The 12,878-nt window shown below is 40.8% G+C and overlaps 1 long non-coding RNA gene across 2 annotated transcripts in view; it reads left to right on the forward strand.

Moving 5' to 3' along the window:
* Nucleotides 1–6,072: 6,072 nt before the first annotated feature.
* Nucleotides 6,073–12,878, forward strand: part of LOC103098394 (uncharacterized) — a 164,641-nt gene continuing 157,835 nt past the window's right edge. Inside the window, exon 1 of one of the 2 annotated variants that reach the window (XR_008918312.1) lies at nt 6,073–6,712. This is a non-coding gene — a long non-coding RNA (uncharacterized LOC103098394). The remainder of the gene's footprint in view (nt 6,713–12,878) is intronic. The other variant, XR_008918311.1, reaches the window with a different exon arrangement.

Genomic DNA, 12,878 nt, shown 5'->3' on the forward strand with positions numbered 1-12,878 from the left:
TATTGTTGTTACTGTGTATAATGTTCTCTTGGTTTTGCTCACTTCAGTTTGCATCAATTCATAGGAGTTTTCCGAGGATTTTCTGAAACCATCACCTTCAGCATTTCTTATAGCACAATCGTATTCAACACAATCATATACCCTAATTTGTTCAGCCATTCCCCAACTGATGGGCATCCCTTCAATTTCCAGTTCTTTAGTCATCATAAAAAAGTTGCTCTAAATATTTTTGTACCCACAGTTCCTTTTCCTTTGCTCTCTTTGGGATACAGACCTAGTAGTTATTACTGAGTCCAAGAATATGCAGAGTTTTATAGCCCTTTGGGCTTAGTTCCAAGTTGTTTTCTATAATGGCCAGACCAGTTCAGAACTCTACCAGGGGGGTATCAGTGTCCCTATTTTTCTACCTCCTCTCCAGCATTTGTCATTTTCCTTTTCTGTCATGTTAGCCAATCTTATAGGTGTGAAGTGGTACTTCAAAGTTGTTTTAATTTGCATTTCTCTAATTCATAGTTACTTAGAATATGTTTACGTGACAATTGATAACTTTGTTTTTTTCTGAAAATTGCCTGTTTGTATCCTTTGTCCATTCATCAATTGGAGAATGTTTTATCTTTATAAATTGGGCTCACTTCTCTAAATATTTGAGAAATGAGACTTTTATCAGAGAAATTTACCGTAAATTTTTTTTTTCCATGGCCAAGTTACTTAACCTCCATGGGCTTCAGGGTCCTCAAATGTGAAATGAGGCAATCAAACTAGAGAACATCTGAAGTCCTTTCCAGGTCTAGATCTGATGATCCCAAGTGGCCATTATCCAAGTTCTGTCTGAAGATCTTTAGGGTTATCTTCCAGGGAAGGAGGAACGTACCATCTCCTGAGATGGCCCATCCATTCCTCCAATGGGCAGCTCTGATTGTTAGGAAGTTTTACCTGACAAGGAACATAAATTTACCTCTTTGAAACATCTCTATTGTTACTGGGAGCTTTGGGGCCAGAGCTAGCTGGTGGATGGGATTACTAGCCCTCAACATCACACTTTGAGAAGTGTTAAATACATAGTATTGATTGTAAGATGGAAGGTAAAGATTTAAAAAAGAAAGAAAGTCAGGGTTATAGTAAAAATACCAAAAGAATATTATGAGTAGTATACTAAATTAACTCCGGGACTTCCCAACATATTTTTGTTATTGTTTTTATTGTTGAAATGGTCAAATGAGATATTTGTTAAAAAAAAGTGCTTAGCAGTGCCTGGCACATAAGAAGGTGGGTACTATCTAAATGCTCACTGCCTCCCTTTCCTTTCTTTCCACCTTCTCCCATCTGCTCCGTTTAGGCTTAGAGTTAGAAGATATGGTCTGTATGTAGACCCAGTTCTAACACTTAACCTCTGCTCGTACCGGGTCAGGAACAAGTCCCATGGCCTCAGAACCTCAGTTTCCTGATGGATAAAATAGAGACGAGAATACTCATATTACCTGTCTCTTGGGGTTGTTGTAAGGAAATTACGTCGTAAATCGTAAGGTGCTATCTAATAGGGTATAAATTTGATTCTGTTAATGTTACATTTTTATTTCCTTTGAAAGTATTGTTTTTTCAAAAGTAAAAAGAAGGATATTGCTTACATGACTATTTCACAGGGTGAGGAACTAATGTGACAATGAATATATAGCACTTTGTCAACCATCCAATGGCCTTCAAATACTGACCATCATCATTATTATTATTATAACCCATGGCCTAGCACTGACTGCTTTGGTCTCAGATCAGCTTAAAAAAATCATTCTCTTTGGCTGAATCTTCTCCTATCTAGGGTTTAGTTTGGGAAATCCCTGAGTAGAGTTCATGCTGAGACTCCAGAGATGTGAGTAAAAAGTCTTTCCTCCTAGATCTCATACAAGCACTTACGGACACAAAACAAAGATTGGATATATGGCGGCCTTTATTTGTGTGCAATGCAAAAGACACAAAAGACTCCTTGAAGAATCACTCAAATCAGTTTTCTAGCATTTAATAAGCCTTCACTTTGTGCCAGGCACTGTACTAAGCACTGGGAATATTTTTGTTTTTTGTTATTTCAGTTGTGCCCAATTCTTGTTGTGACCCCATTTGGTGTTTTCTTGGCAAAGATACTGGAGTGATTGACCATTTCCTTCTCCAGTTCATTTTACAGGTGAGGAATCTGAGGCAAACAGAGTTAAATGATTTGCCCAGGGTCGAATAACTAGTATTTGAGGCCATATTTGAACTCTAGGTCTTCCTGACTCCAGACTTGGTGCTCTATCTACTGTGCCACCTAGCTGCTCCATTAGGGACAAAAGAAGGCAAGGGGCAGCTGGGTGGCTTAGTGGATTGAGAGTCAGGCCTAGAGATAGGAGGTCCTGGGATCAAATCTGGCCTCAGACACTTCCTAGCTGTGTGACCCTGGGCAAGTCACTTAACCCCCATTGCCTAGCCCTTACCACTCTTCTGCCTTAGAACCAATACACAATATTGTTTCTAAGACGGAAGGTAAAAACTTAAAAAAAATAAAAGAAGGCAAAAAAAATCTGAGCTTTCAAGGAGCTTATAGTCTAATAGATAAAACACTGCAGAAAAAAGAAAACATAGAGTTCATAAATATTTGATACAATTCCCTGCCTTGTCCCCTTCCCCCATGGTCTTCCATATTTACATAGCACTACACTTTGGTTTGTACTCCTCTCAGAAAGGGAAAGTGTTTGGAGGTTCAAATGGACAACTTCCAAACACTCAGGTGACTTGTTCTTTAACTTCACAGAACCCCCATACATAATTCAGCCTTATGGCACTAGTCTATTCCCCATGCTCCCTTATTGGCCTGTTATTATTTTGTAATGAATGGTTTAAGTTATTTTAAAGTAATTTTAGGGTAAGAAATGTGCTGCCTGGTCTCCCAAAGGATCACAGGGAGGATTGTGGGTTTAAAAAAATTTGTGGTGGGGAGGGGTGTACTTCATTTCCCAGCATTCTTTACTCTTCCTTGGGGTCCCTTGTCTTTCATCCCTGTGTTGTGCCCTGGCATGGGTTTATTTATAAATTTTGCTAAAACTCACTCTATGGGGCTTTTGGACTTTTGCTTTAGCTTGAATTTGGCAGGTGTGGGTCTCTGGTTCTTTGCTCCCTTGGCTGAAGGAACTCCTTTCTCTCTCACTTTGATGTTATTAAATCCTATAAATTTTAATTCTTGGAGTATTCATTCATTTTTAGTCTTAGACACTGGAAAGGAAACATAAATGAGGTTCTTGATGAATAATCCTCCTTCCCATTGGCCCAAGTGCTCCAAATAGATTATCAAAATAGTAAATGCAATGTCCAGGTCCCTTGCTGCTCTTTACTCTTGCTGTTAGTGAATTTAGCTAAGAAATTATCTTTTTAAGAGAAGTCCAAATTCTTGAACTCTCCAACTTGGAGTAGCAAGAGAAACCTCTCCAGAGACTAATATCACCAGGAAATCCAAAGTTATCTTCATTCTCACCTTGCCCACAATTCAAGTAGTTTCTTGGTATTTAGGAACTACTTTGTCTTGGTGCCCCCCTCCTTGGTCCACATGCATTAGCATGTGTATGCCTCTATCAAAAAATAGCCATTAGTGATTCTTGGTGGTGGAGAACATCCATCGCCTTTGGACCTATTGCACTCCAAGGCTTCTCTGAAAAAAAAAATGGCATGTGGGGCATATGGCATATAACTCATGACAAAGAGTGGCTCTTTCAAATAGTCTATATCACTACAATGGGAGCCAGCCAGGTTATCTCCAGTACAAAAGAGTCCAACCCAGTCAATTTGTCTTTAGGGCCGGCCCCATGGGTGAAGACCATCCTGGAGGTGGGGAGTATTCCTCTTCTTTATAGGAAGATATAGTTAAAAAGTCCCCCATATCCTCTACAACATCATCAAATCGAACAGGGATCCTTTGATCGATCCTCAATGGAATCTGAAGACCAGTCTTGGCACAATGGACAGAGTGTTGTTCTTAGAGTCAGTAAGACCTTTATTTAAGTCCTGCTCCTGACATTAAATGGCTGTATGATCATAGACAAGGCACTTAACACTTGGTGTGAGTGAAACAGATCCCACATCCAGGAGTGTCTTGCCTAAACTTTGAATTTCTGCAGGGGCCAACAAGTCTTGAGTACACAGCATGGGCTTACTAAATGTGGGCTGACTTGAATTAAACATGATCTAATGGCAAGAGCAGGGGACTAAAAATTACCTTTATCTCTCAGGGTAGTTATCAGGAAGAATTCTTCTGCAACTTTGTTATTTTTCCTCCCCAATAAGACCTAGGATGGCATTCTCATCAATGCCTACTGGATGACACCTTCACATCATGGCCCCAGAAAGTAATAAGCAATATTCCCTCAGCTTAGAAATTGCGGTGCAGAAAATTCCCAGCAGTTCTTTCTTGTACCTTTACAGGGCAAGCTTTAAAAACGTATCTGGGCCAAGTAGTACCTCACATCAGCTTTTTAATGTAAACTCAGTCCAGAGGGATGTAAGGAGCAACTCCAGGATACTGGCTCCTATGGACCAAGACCTCAGAAACCTGCAATTGTTACCTCTTCGGCCATCCTTGTGTAACAGGATAGAGGACAGCAGGGCAGGATTAGACCCAGGAAGACTTCACTTGGGGTATAACAACAATAGGAGGGAAGGGACACTCTCTGGTACCTTCATATTTTTCAAAAGCCCCTGTGTGCCTCATGCAAAAATCACGCGAAATCTTTGTCTGTGGGAGTGAAACAGATCCCACAACCAGAGCTGTAAACTCATGAAAGCAGGACCAGTGTCTTATCTAAATTGAGAATTTCTGTTGGGGCCAACAAGTCGGTGTACACCTTCTGTTTTAGAATCCACACTAAATTTCTAAGGCAGAAGAGCTGTAAGGGATGGGCAATTGGTGGGTAAGTGACTTTCCCAGGGTTATACAGCTAGGAAGTGTCTGAGGCCAGATTTGAACCCAGGTCCTTCTGTTTCCAGGCCTGGTTCTCTATCCACTGAGCACCTTGCTGCCCAGTTACCTTCCTATTTTAGAGAACTTTGTTCTAACTTCATTTGTACCTATGCTGCTGGAGTACATGCGATGTCATAGCCTTCTAAGATTTGTTGTCCTAATGTAAAACCTTGGTTGTCCCATCCTCATTATTCTTCTGTTTTCTAATAAAACACTTCTCAGAGCCACACAGGAATCAGAGACCTGTGGCTTCTGCCTTCCCCAAACCTGCTATTTTCTTCTTTGTGAGTTCTGAGCTCACAGTGAAAAGTGCCAAGGAATATCCCTAAACTTGACCAAACTTTGAAGTGATGCAGTTTTCAAAAACCCTTACCTTCGGTCTTAGAATCAATACTGTGTATTGGTTCCAAGGCAGAAGAGTGGTAAGGTTTAGGCAATGGGGATTAAGTAACTTGCCCAGGCACACAGCTAGGAAGTATCTGAGTCTAGATTTGAACTCAGGACCTCTTATCTCTAGGCCTGGCTCTCCATCCAATGAGCCACCTAGTCTAAGGAATACATTGATAATAGTCAACATTTTCTTGTACCATTTCTTTTTTGTTATTTGTTGGGGGAAGGAGGTTGGGGAAGGAGAGGGGAAATAGAAGGAAAATTCCCAGTTTGTTGAAGGAAAAATGGGGATAGAGAGAGAATAATTTTGGAGAAATTTTTATTCCAGGGTTCATTCCAAAGGCTTCCTGTTAGTCACTTATTCTTACCTACCGGGAGGGAATCAGAAGGTTTGACTTTACAGAATGCAGGGCTTTCAGTGTCATTAGCAGAACATCTGTTTTTTTCTAGCTAAACCTCAGAACCTTGATCAGGAATCCCAGAGGTTCACCATGCAAGGAATGGAGAACAGAGAGGGGGAATGAAGAAGAGACAGAGATGGCTCTGGGGGAAAGGAGGAAGGAAGAGTGGAGAAAGCCATTGGCTGGTAAGCCTGTAGCATCCTATTTATATCCCTCCTCTTGGATTTCAGTGATGTCATGGATTCCACAGAGGGTTTTCACCGCCTGAATTTGAGCTGCCTTCTGCTGTCTAACCCTGTCCTAGGCTGGAAAACCAGACGAACAAGTAGTTAGGGAAAAGGAGAGAGCAAGAGAGAGAGCTTTACATGGACAGGGAGGCAAACAATCCTCTGCTGAAGGGCTCCCTCACAATTGCCCAGTTTCTTTATCGCCCTGGAGCTTGTTTATCTCGCCCAGGCAAAACAGACACGTTGCTTTATCTTCAGGCCAAGGTTAAAGGGGTTGAAGCTGAGCTCTCTCTCTGGCCAGGAATCCCAGAGCCCTGTAAAGGTCATTTAGTCCCTCCTCACCACAGCACCCAAATCAGCTTGCCTGTTGGTATCTGTGTGAAAAATTAAACGTGCTCTACGTCTCCCACGTGGGCGAGAACCCCCGGAGACAGGCTGCTATCCAGGGGCCTTGGCTGCTAACAGATTCCTTTTTTTTAAAAGCCCCCCAGAAGTTGTCATCCCTACACTGCCTGCGTGTCTCAGGGAGACGGATAAATGCCAGGGGCACTGCGGAGTTGCTCTGATTCTGATGGGATGTTATAGCTCCGGCTCAAAGGGCCCCTCGGCATTTTGGGTCAGAGCTTTCAGGCGCTGGGGGCTTTGCAGTGACGTCATCGCCAGGAACACAAACATTCTCTGTTGAAAATGCTGAAGACCAAAAGCCTAGATTAGACAAGGTAAGCCGAACGCCCGCAACGGAAAGGAATGCGGTCTAGCTAGGAACAAAATAACCACCCGCGTCCATGTGGCGTTCTCCAGTTACAAAGTGCTTTCTAGCAGTTACCCACTGTCCTGGCTCTGCGAGCTTTAGTGCCAGGACTCTGCGGGCTTACAGGTCCCAGCCCAACTATCCCGGCTCACGCTGTACCCCTAGTTCATGCTCGCTCGCTCAAGTCCTTCACAAGAGATCCGCCTCAAATTCTGGGGCCTTCTCTGTCTCTGTCTCTGTCTCAGTGTTTGTCTCTCATACGCTCTCTGTGTCTCTCTCTTTCCCTGTCTCACTGTCTCTGTCTCTTCCTCGATCTCCCCTCTCTCCCTCCCTCTCTCCCCCCTTTCCTCTCCCCTTCCCCTCCTTCTCTCCCCTCTCCCTCCCTGCTCCCTGTCTCCCTCCCTCTCCCCCTCTCCCTCCCTCTCTTTCCCTCTTCTTCTCTCCCTCCCTCTCCTCCTTCCCCCTCTCTTCCCCCTCTCCCCTCTCCCTCTCCCCCTCTCTCTCCCTCTCCCCCTCCCTCCCTCTCTCTCCCCTCCTTTCCTCTATCTCTGTCTCTCTCTCTCTCTCCTTCCCCCCTCTGCACGCCCCCCCTACCTCCTATTTTAGTATCAATTCTAAGAAAAGAGTGGCAAGAAGTAGATAATGAGAGTTAAGTGACTTGCCAGGGCCACCCAGCCAGGAAGTGTCTAAGAACAAATTTGAACCCAGGACCTCCCCATTTCTAAGCCTGGCTCTCAATCAACTGAGACACCTAGCTGCCTCTCCTTCTAGGTCTCTCTCTCTCCCTCTCTTTTTAAACCCTTATCTTCCATCTTGGAATCAATACTGTATTGGCTCCAAGGCAGAAGAGTGGTAAGGGCTAGGTAATAGGGGTTAAGTGACTTGCTCAGAGTCACACAACTGGGAAGAGTCTGAGGTTACATTTGAACTCAGGACCTCCTATCTCTAGGCCTGGCTCTCAATTCATTGAGGCACCCAGCTGCCCCCCTTCTGTGTCTCTTAATTAGACACTAGCAGATACATTTCTAGCTCTGTAAACAGCCCATCTTTTCTAAGCATACATTTCTTTAGTAATATTGTTTATACTACTTCTGGCCCTCAGCTCACCCTTGGAAATGTATTGAAGCCAATTTGTACCCACTATATGTCTGTTCATTCTTTTTTGGGTGACCTGTGGTTTTAATTCATCGGAGATTCCATGATTCATAGCTGTATAACCCCACTGGAAGAATACTGGTGTAAATGAAAAGAATATTTTTCATTTGGGGAATGGTTGAGCAAATGTTGGCATATGAATGTAATTAGACACTGTAGTGCAATAAGAAATGATGGAAGAAATGGTTTCAGAGAAGCCTGGGAAGAGTTATAGGGAAGAACTGATGCAGAGGAGAGTAAGCAGATTAATAGTCTTCACTATTAAAGACAAACAACTTTGAAAGACTTGAGAATTCTTCCCACCCTCCCCCCATTTTCTTAGTAACAACTCTTAGACAGTGGGGTTAAGTGACATGCCCAGGGTCACATAGCTAGGAAGTATCTGAAATAGGATTTGAACCCAGATCCTCCTGATGCCAGTCCTAGCTTTCAATCTATAAAGCCACCTAGCGCCAGCCCTAAGGCTTGAGAATTCTAATCAATGCAACAAGCAACCAGAGAACTGATTATGAAGCATATTCTTCCTCTCCTGACAAAGGTGATAGATTAAATATGCAGAATGAGACAGACTTCCTTTTGGACTTGGCCAATGGGGGAATTTGTTTTGCTTTACTATGCAAATTTATGACATAGGTTTTCTTTTTCTTTTCTCCCTTGGGTGGGGATAGAGATAAAGGAAGTATTGAAAATAGATTTTTCTTAATGAAAAAGAACATCAGTGTTAAAACATGAGCTTTTGTTTCAGGGGGAAGTATAGAGGTCGATGTTTTGATTCATTAACTCTTTATTTAGGTTTCTAATATAAAAAAATAAAATAATCAGACTCACTTTTGAATCCTAGAAGCATTTATTAGGGACTTGAAAAATATATGTACACCAATACACATGATTTTTTACTATTCATATTGTGTTGGAAAAGTATTAATCAAACAACAATACCAATCATATTTCATTGAAAAATCATAAACTTTTCATGTGATGCTGAAAAACTCACATGGCGCTATAAGGTAGGAGCTTGTGTAGCTGGGTTAATGGTCAGCTGGCATTCCTGAAGAGCAGAAGAATCTTCATATGGGCTGGATCTCATGATCAAGCACCACAGAGGTTAATAACTACTGGTTAAATGGTTTCATTGTGTCTTTGTGGAGCTACGTTCTTATATTTCTACAGAAGACCATGGTAAAACCCAACCGATCATTCCAAACATTGTGCTTTACTGATTTGTTGACTCATTTCATGCCAAGTATGTGAAATATCCTTATTTGGGTAATGCCAATGAGTCAATTGATTGACTATATTCAGTGATAGGCAGTGACTCTGTGTGTGTGTGTGTGTGTGTGTGTGTGTGTGTGTGTGTGTGTGTATTTAGAACAAAAGTTCCCAAGTGGAATTATTCCACTGGACAAGTAGAATATTTGAATGTTACACTCATTGTAGCAGCAGAATGTGTGGGATAAACACTGAGTATCACAAACCTGTTTTGTTTGTCTACCTAATTTAGAGATTGAAGTGGTAGATCATTTCCCAGATGCAACCTAGCCCACTCTCTTCTTCTGGTGTCATTCTGGGCTCAGCTCATTTCACCTCTGTAGCATCTGCCCATGATATATGTCCTGATGGGTGAGATCTCTAAGTACATATCCAATTGCTTAGTATTGCCCAATCATAGCTCACCATTCATCAATGCATGGTACACATTCTTTATGTACCAAGTTTTTCCTATATGCATTGCTAGTTTGAATTCTTTTGAGAGGTCATGTATTTCATTTGGGAAACTTTCCGGTGTTCTAGCCCTTGGTGCAGTCACCATATTGACCTCTTAATTAAAAAAAATTATTTTTATAAAATATTTTATTTTACCAATTACATGGAGTAATGAATGTCCACATAAGTTTTCTGAAGTTATAGGATCCAAATTATCTCCCTCTCTCTATTCCCTACCCCTTCCCGGAGCTGGCAAGCAATTTGATCTGGATTATACATGTATTCTCATGCAAAATATATTTCCATATTGTTCATTTTGGTAAGAGAATAATCTAGTAAAACCAAAATCCCCAAATAAAACCCCAAATAAACTAAAGTGAAAAAATAGTGTGCTTCGATCTGCATTCTGTCTCCAAAAGTTCTATCTCTGGAGGTGGATAGCATTTTGTCATAAGCCCCTCAGAACTGGGATCACTGGATCATTGTATTGCTGAGAATAGCTAAGTCTATCATAGTCAAACATTCTACAAAATTGCTGTTACTGTGTATAATTCTGCTTATTTCACTCTGCATCAGTTCATGTAGAAAGCTCCAGTTCTTTCTCAAACCATCCTGTTTGTCATTTCTTATAGCACAATAGGATTCTATCATTGTTGTATAACAGAATTTGTTCAGCCATTCCCCAGCTGATGGATATCCCCATAAATTCCAATTCTTTGCCTCCATAGAAAGAGCAGCTGTAAATATTTTTGTATGAGTAGGTCCTTTCATATTGATCTCTTCCAACAAGATCATCTGGCAGGCTGTGTAATTTTTAGGAAATATCTTTTCAAGTTGCACATTGGGTTAGACAAGCCATTTGGCTTTTTTCAAGTCCCAGCTAGAATCCCACTTTATATAAGAAACCATTCCTCTTCCCTCTTAATACTAATGCTTTTATTATATTGCACATGCCCTGTTCCTCCTGTATACAGGTTATTTGTATGCAATGGTTTTCAGGTTGTTTCTCGCATTAAACTATGAGCTTCATGAGAGCAAGAAGCAGCCTTTGCTTCTTTCTTTGCATCCCTAGTGCTTAGCTCTTGGTAGATGCTTAATAAATGCTTTTTGACATTGCTGATGGACATTTCCATGATAAGGACAAACAGTACAAAGCTCTCTCTTTTGCATCTCAATTTACATTTATAATGAAGGTTGCAAATCAGAGTATCTATTATTGCAGAGGAATCTTATATTGATTATTTATTGATATTAATATGTGATCTACTTTGTAGGAGGAGAGCCTTTAACACTGCATTTTGCTCTAACAAAAGTTTTTTTTTCTCTTCAATAAAAATAAACAGTTATATCTTGTATGTGTGCATACAAGTTCTAAATAGAAAGATGTGGTCTACTGTGGAATGTGTGACACTTTACTCAGTTCTCATTTTCTCTGTCTTTCTCATGATTTCTCTCTGCCAGGCATGCATATACGTTAGCCAAACAAATGCTTCATGGTAGGAATTTCCCTATGTTTCTGACCCCTTTTCCTTTTTTCCTTTTTTTTAATCCTTTACCTTCTGTCATAGAATTGATACTATTTATGAGTTCCAAGGCAGAAGAGTGGCAAGGGCTAGGCAATGGGGATTAAGTGACTTGCCCAGGGTCACACAACTAGGAAGTATCTAAGGTCAAATTTGAACCTGTGCCCTCCCAAATCTATGCCTGGTGCTTTATCCATTGTGGTACCTAGCTATCCTTCCCCCTTTCCTTTTAATGCCCTCCATCTCTCCCACTCTTCTGGAATTTAGTTGTCTGCCAGGAACTCTTATTCCTCCCTTCTGGAGGCAGGATGATAATCTCTCTAAATATTAAATCACTGTCTTACCCATCATAAGGTCCCCATTTCCTTTTACAAAATATATCTTCCACAGTGGGAAATCACTTAAGTACCCCTTCCTACCACTGAAACAAGACTTTCTTCTTTCTTCTCTTTTTTCAATCCCTCCCTCTCCCTTTTCACCCATTAGCCTGTCTTCTTGAGAGACTGGAGGAGTTATTTTCTCTTTATTGTTAGTTTTGATTTGATTAGAGTACATTCCATATTCACCTCTATTTTCTTCCTTTTCCACTCACCTTTTATGTGTCCTTCTATTCTGCCATTCACTCCCTCAAAAAAACTGGTTAACTTGTAGGTGAGGTACTGAGAGGTTTTATTCCATGATATTTTAGACCTGTTTCTCCACCATCATTTCTTTTTGACTTCTGCTTTTACCTTTGTCTTATGTACTTTTATAAAGAAATCTCCTAATAGCCTCTCTTTGTTCTTGGTTACTGTATTTATTTACCCCCTCTCCACCCCTTTTTTGGTATGTCTATTGTCTGGGGAATACTTGAAAAATCAATAATTCATTAAGATCTGGCTTTCTGTCTTAAAAAAATTTTTTTTAAAGTTAAACATCAATCTTTTTTTTTTGTTGTTGTTAATAGTTTGGCTTAAGTTTGCAAAGTGTGTCATTTTGTGTTGCATCTTAAGTTCCATTACTATTCTGAACACATTTTAAGAGTTCCCAATTAGTACAAATAATGAATCCCCATGTATAGGTCATATTATTTGAATTCACATTGCATATTATCATTTGGCTAGAACCAATGAGAATCTTTTATCTAACTGCAACTTTGAATAATGTGACTATATATATATATATATATATATATATATATATATATATATATATATATATGTGACCATTTCAGGGTATTCATTATTTGAACTCAGAGGGTCTAGCTGTGTTCCATTTCCTCCTGTGGTTTTTAGTGGGTACAGAGTAGTCTTGTGTGATTTAGATTTCCTTCCTTTTATATCTGGAGGCCTCTCTCCAGGTTGCTTGTAGGATTTGTTGTTTTTTATTGGACATATTCAATTTAGCCACTATGTGTATTGATATTTGCAATATAGAGTTTCCTCCCTCCCTCCCTCCCCCCCCCCCCCTTCCCTTCTAGAGGTGATCTTTGGATTCTTTCACTTGGTACTTTGTTTTCTGTGTTCAGAAATTTTCTGGGCAGGGTTCTTGTATTCTTATATTCTTCCTTCCTTCCTTTCTCTTCCTTCCTCCCTCCCTCCCTCCCTCCCTCCCTTCCCTTCTCCCTTCCTCCCCTCCCTTCCTCCCTCCCTCCCTCCCTCCCTCCCTCTCTCTCTGTCTCTTTCTTTCTTTCTTTCTTTCTTTCTTTCTTTCTTTCTTTCTTTCTTTCTTTCTTTCTTTCTTCTTTCTTTCTTTCTTTCTTTCTTTCTTTCT

The sequence above is a fragment of the Monodelphis domestica genome, chromosome 4, assembly GCF_027887165.1.
Source record: "Monodelphis domestica isolate mMonDom1 chromosome 4, mMonDom1.pri, whole genome shotgun sequence".
NCBI lineage: Eukaryota > Metazoa > Chordata > Mammalia > Didelphimorphia > Didelphidae > Monodelphis > Monodelphis domestica.